The sequence below is a fragment of the Nicotiana tabacum genome, chromosome 4, assembly GCF_000715075.1.
Source record: "Nicotiana tabacum cultivar K326 chromosome 4, ASM71507v2, whole genome shotgun sequence".
NCBI classification, from domain to species: domain Eukaryota; kingdom Viridiplantae; phylum Streptophyta; class Magnoliopsida; order Solanales; family Solanaceae; genus Nicotiana; species Nicotiana tabacum.
Window position 1 is genome coordinate 123,295,263 of NC_134083.1, and position 6,488 is coordinate 123,301,750.

At 37.4% G+C, this 6,488-nt stretch overlaps 1 non-coding gene across 1 annotated transcript; it reads left to right on the forward strand.

The window, feature by feature from the left end:
- The first annotated feature begins 585 nt into the window (after nucleotides 1-585).
- LOC142180455 (small nucleolar RNA R71) lies at nucleotides 586-692 on the forward strand. Its single transcript, XR_012709079.1, has one exon. It is a non-coding gene; the product is annotated as a small nucleolar RNA R71 (small nucleolar RNA).
- Nucleotides 693-6,488: the final 5,796 nt, after the last annotated feature.

Genomic DNA, 6,488 nt, shown 5'->3' on the forward strand with positions numbered 1-6,488 from the left:
TCTTTCATGCTAGACTGATTAGACTCTAGGGGCTGATATTGTTGCCTCTACTGATTGAGAAGACCAAGAGCTCCCCGTCCCTGGGATCTTGAGTTATTCTGTTGTCATGAATTCGCACTACAACCTGGTGAACTCCAATAAAAACCTGGGTGTCTCTGCCCCATGGAGTTAAAATTATTACCACTTTGTTAGTTGCCTCTGTCAAAGATCCCCACAGCATTTACCATTTCATCTATAGTTGAGGTCTGACACTCATGCGTTGGATGACCCATTCCACAAAAATCATAAATCGAAGATAACTGGCTCTGGACCTTGGCTAAAGTTAACTTTCTTATCTCTCTGGCCATGGTGTCTAGCTGGGCTTGCCCTGATGTGTTAGAATCCAGTTGATGTATTCTAACCTTTTTGCTTCTCTCGTTATCATCTGCAGGCCATTGATTTGCATCTTTTGGTAATTCATTTAGAATTGCAACAATCTCCTCAGGAGTTTTCTTTATAAGAGGACCTCCAACAATGTTGTTTAGCGTCCTCCTGCCAGAAGGTGTCAACCCATTTCAGAAATCTTGGAGTTGCATCCATAAGTCTACTCTATGATGCTGACATCTTCTCACAATATCCTTAAATCTTTTCCATGCTTCAAATACCATTTCTGTATCTTTCTGCTTGAAGTTGTGGATCTCTCTTCAAAATTTCCCTGTTTTTGCAGCTGAAAAATATTTTTCAAGGAATTTATTTGTCATGTCTTCCCAAGTTTGAATTTACCCAGTCGACAAACTCCACAACCAGTGCTTAGCATCTTCCCTCAGTGAAAAAGTAAATGTCCTTAAGTAGATAGCATCTTTCGATACCCTGTTGTGCTGGAAGGTATTCATAATCACATCAAAATCCATCAAATGACTATTTGGATCTTCGTTGGTTTGCCTCGGAAGACACAATTGTTCTGAATGGTCTGAAGTAGGCCTTGCTTGATCTCAAAATTGTTGGTTGCGATAGGAGGAGGTCGCATACTAGATACTCCTTAGTTATAGACTGGCCTGGCGTAGTCTCCCAGTGATCGTCCAGGCCTGGGCATATTATCTTCAAATGCGGCTTCAACCAGAGGTCGGTTCAAGTTAAATCTTCGTCCTCCGTCCCCGTCAACCGTTTCATCGGCTCTAAGAGCTACTTCAGCAGCTGCCTGTGCGGTTTGTTCCTGTTGGGCTGCTTCCCGTGAAGCTAAATCAACTACCTCCTAACCATTTTTAGCCATGTTCTCTTGGGTTGAAGATTGCCCCAAGAATTTCCCAGTGAGTTATTTCTCTTTCCTCAACTATCACAGATGCTTTTCCACTTCTAGATCGTATGGGATCACTTCTTTTGAAGAAGATCGAGTCATACACCAAAGAACTTAACATGTCGCCTACACACAGAAGATAAATACCGTGAAAAATAAAATAAAATTGGTTATTGTATTAGCACCAAAAACTATTTTGAACACTATTGATTTCCAATCCTCGGCAACAGCCCCAAACTTTTATGAGCACAAAACATAACACAAAATTATTGCTCGCTAGTCAAAGATAGAATAGTTATGATTATCGTCTCCACATAGATTGGATTTAAATAATGTTCAACTAATTTCTAGCTTAACATTATTCAGGATGATTAACACATTGGTGGGGATGATCAATAACTAAAATTAACTATGAAACTAAAACAAATAACAATTGATCACATAAAGACAAGAGTTGAGAAACACCGAAATATCAATGGGAGAAATAAGGGTGGTGATAGGATAGGTGCAAGATACCTATTTGGGATCCAACTCTAGTTCAATTCATTCTAATGTTCTAATAATTCTCATGAATTCACTTGATGATTAGTTCAAACGTTAGTCAAGACTCCTCTCTCGATTAAATATTAACTCAACGAGGTAAACTAATATAAGCACTGTGAAAATATGCAAGCACGCGTTAATGGATTAGTCTTCAGAAAAACATCTCTCGGATATTCTCCTAACTTAATTTAGTCAACAATTCAACAAGCTCTTTCGATTACTTAAGACAATCACTAAATTAAACCAAATAAAATAATACAAGATAATCACCACAATATTCCTCTTTCGATGAAATAAACTGGTGAATGAAGTTGCAAACAATTCAAAGCTCCATAAATGAATTCAAGCAAAGACTAGAGTTAAAATCCGCAAATATCAATCATAACGCCATATTTGTCAAACCCTAAGGGACACTACTCCATAATCATAGAGAAAGTCATCACAAATAGAATTAAATAGTAAGAAAACATCAATCTAACGTTACAATCCAAACTCCTGAATTGAATTGATCGAATGCTCTCCAAAAGCCTCGTAAGAAATCGTGTGTCTTATAGACTCCAATTCTCTCCAAAAGCTTCCAAGGTAAAAAGTGCCTTCAAAAATGTCTTTTGGTGTATTTATACCATGTAGGAGTGGGTCCGGATGAAACTACCCTTTCCAAGTCGGAACAGGAAAATACTCTGAGAAAATTATACATGATGTGCCATGCAGTGTGCTAGTGGGGAAATTCAAAGAGCAGTTTCTAACGGATAGTAGCACAAAAGCACTACCCCGCTGCCCCATGCGGCGCGGCTGTGCACTTTTTACAGAGTAAATTTGTTTCTTTAATTTTTGATATCCAGACTCGGTCCTCAATCCCCGAACGCGATCCCAATTTAATCCTTTGGGATTTTACTCAGACTTCAAAGCTCCAACTTTTTCAATTTAGGTCACGATTATCTTTTTAACACGAAATCACTTCCTGCAAGGCATAAAATACATCATAAATGCAATTCCCTATTATTTAAGCTCAAACACAAGTAAAATGCAGTAATTAGAGTGAAAACTACGACTAAAACACGGGTTTCTAGCCTACCATCACATTCGTTTAGATTAGGATGCAATCATATCAGCAAGAAGTAATGTCACCAGAGGCATCTCCAGGAATCGACATCAACGGGACGAAGTCATTCAGAAACAACGCTCGCGCCGGAAGGAGCTTTTGAATATGTCATAATCTGGATCGACTGCATTTGCCATAAAAATGAACAATTTTCAAAAATGTTTTCTTAAAAAACTATTATTCCACCTACCGAGCTTTACGGCATAATCTCACCATACCCAGGGCAAATCCAGGACTACGATCAACACAAACCAACACCCCCCTCCCCCCCCCCCAAGAATTCTTCTTTGAACGCATGACTAACAGGAAACAAAGAATGTTGGAGCACGTTCAGAGCAATGACAGACCCTCTACTCTCTCATAAACCCTATCTCTCTTTCCTTATTTAATTTATTTCCTCATATCACTAAGGACAAACTCCAAATTCTTTGCATGTATGCTGGAACCAAGCCTCTTATACGATCGGAGCGTAATGTAAATAGAAATCCATCTGCTCAACCAAGCAGAGCACCTTGTATATAGTGAGCTGCTAGCCCTGCCAATTGGAGCCCTGTATATAGCAAACCGTCAGCTAGGCAATCGGAGCGCCTTGTACAAAGTGAGCCGTCGTCTTTGTTAATCAAAGCCCTGTATATAGAAAACTGTTCACTTCGCCAACTGGAGCACTTCGCACAATCGCACTGTCACTCAATCATATCGGAGGTAACGAGTAGACAGTTGCAAACTTCATTGCCAACTTCGTCAATCGAAGGACGGGCCGTCCTATCCCGCCATACGTTCTGCCGATTAATGGCCGCAATTTAGTTTTACAGCCAAGAGTATCTCTTGGGCATGATCCTTATTTCTTTATTTTATCTTGAATGTTTTGACGTTTTGTTCATGAAGCTTACATAATACTTTACATGTTTCAAGTCAGAAATTGCCATCGTGCAGAGATACTTTACATTTCAAGCCAACTACTCCCATCGTGTGGAGATACTTTAAGCAGCAAACTAAGCTACAATGCTATGAAGGACAACAAACTCATAAGCGGGCCGAGGATCAAAACTCAAACTCAAAACAATCAGTAAAACTCTAAATCATCAAATCTTTCAAGTCTCATAATCAAGCCGCAATTCAGAGCTATTGGTGCCAAAATCTTCTCGCCTTGCAGTATCTTCATAAAACGATACCGGAAAAATTCCTGCAAGCATCGTCTTCTCCGAATCATCATTCCAGAACTACATGAGGCCTGATCCTCATTAAGCCCGAGATATGTAAGCAATTCAAAGACAGAATTCGGCACCAAATTTCCAGAATTCCCCGAAATCTTCCTTCACTCTTCCCGCAATCCTGCAATTCATAATCTTCCTCAAATACATATGCCATTCTTGCAATATATGCCTAGAATCGGGACAAAATTGGTCTTGGTTCAATTTCTTTATCTGAAAACTCTTTTATCGTCTCCGGTCAAAGAGGGGTAGCTGTTGACGACCAATTTTGACCCTCCCTTTTAAAATTAGTAACTTATACTTAATGATTTACAATAAATATGTTGACTATATCTTTTAATCAATAATACCTATTTTTGTATAAATTAAGTAATTAATAATGTTAAAATCAATAATTTCGTATTATATAATTATGAATATATTACTCTTACTATTTTGAGACTATTAAAATAAGCTTTATATTCATTACATAGGTCTTATAATTATTTTAAAAGTTATTTCTTAATTTTAGCGAATTAGCCTACTATTTCAAAATAATTCGAGATTAGTGTCATAAATTAAAAAATAAGATATTTTAATAATTAATTAATTACAGTAACTGGTAGTGTATTTGATGATTATAATTTCTATTATATTTTATTGAAATTAATTAAGTTTAATTAAATTAACTTTAGAGAGGTTAAAGGCTAAATAGGCTACAATTGCAATTGCCCAATTAAATACGAAATGGCTATTTGATAAATTAAAACCAGCCCAATACACAAGCCCAAATCAAATCTAGCTCGGTCCAGGTCCACTCCCTACTCCACTTTGGCAATCCATGCCACCCTCTCCGAACCAATTAAATTGTTCCACGTCACTTGTCTCCACTACTCACATAGAAGCACACATTCATCTAAGTCGTTAATTCATTTGATCAACGGCCCACACTTTATCTCGATTGTTCCTTTAATTTTAACGCATCTCAGACCCAATCTCAGTCATTGAAACGCGGAGATCCAACAGCTTGCATATTTCGCCATAATAATCCTTTAACCCTTAAATTATCAGAGCCGTTGATCAAAAGATCCAACGGCCCAGATCTTTCCTTTCTATTTTAACCTAGAGAATAGTTGGTCTAACCCCAAACCCTAAAATCATTTTCCTCTTTGACTCAGTCGTCCCCTTTCCCTTTTCTCTCTATTCTCTCAACTCCCATCGCCCTAATCAATCAAAATTACTTACACAAATTCATGCAATGTCTCAAATCGACCAGGAAATTATATCTTTTGTCTTTAGACTCCGCGAATCTCGCCAGTTTCTTCCCGTTTCATCACACAAAATAAAAAAAAACCTAATCTGAAACCCTAGACTTAAATATGAAACTTTGGGTCTCCAGATTTCTCTTGTACTCTATCAAATCGGAGCATGCATGAGCATATCTTAGAGTTTAATTATGTTTATTCAAGGTTCAGAGGTCAAATGCAATGACCTTTGTATTTCTAGGCTTTGTCCAATGGGTTTTACCTTCAACGGTCAACCTCCTCCTCTCAAGTAAATCCCCGCTGATTTTCCCCTCTGTCTCTTAGATTTTCACTCAATTTTTCTTGCATCACCTAGCAATCGTCACTCTCCACTACCTAGATTCAAATCAGTTGCAATCCTAAGGCATTGAATGCCACTATAAAAGGGTGACTTCAATGCTCATAATGAATTGTTATTAGTTTATAATCGACTGTTATGCTTTTGTATTGTATGTCTCAAGTCAGTACTAATCGTTTATTGTGTGACCTTAATGAGTACTGCTCTGGGTTAAATAATATGTGTGATTAAACTCCTATAACTAGCTAAAGAGTCTTAATGACCTTCTACACTTGTTCTGACTTTAGACTTCCTTGATGTTCTGCTATGGCCTTCAAGCCTGCCATATTGATTCTGCCTTTGTGTCTGATATTATACTTGAGGTTGTTTGCCTGATAGACTTAACTAAAATATACATGAAAATTTAAGTTGAATACAGGGCTGGCATCTTAGTTAAAGCATATTAGTTTAGTTGCTTGACTTGCTTTCTTTCTTTACATGTATGATTCTGAGATCTCTTGAGACATTATTATAAAGCTTTTCTAACTATCATGATTGTATGATCATATCTGTAATTCCACTATATAAATATGTTCTGAAACAATTGGATTAAGTCCTACTGAGTTTCTACAGTTATTCTTGTGTGTATTCTGACAGCTGCTATTCATTTAGTTTTAAGCTATGCCCTAGCAACTTGGTTAAAATTGTATCTATGGTGTTTGAGTTTCACTTGTTGTGTTGGCATATTAAACTGAACTTCATCATGACTAAGTTATCACTCTTAACTTATATAGTCGTA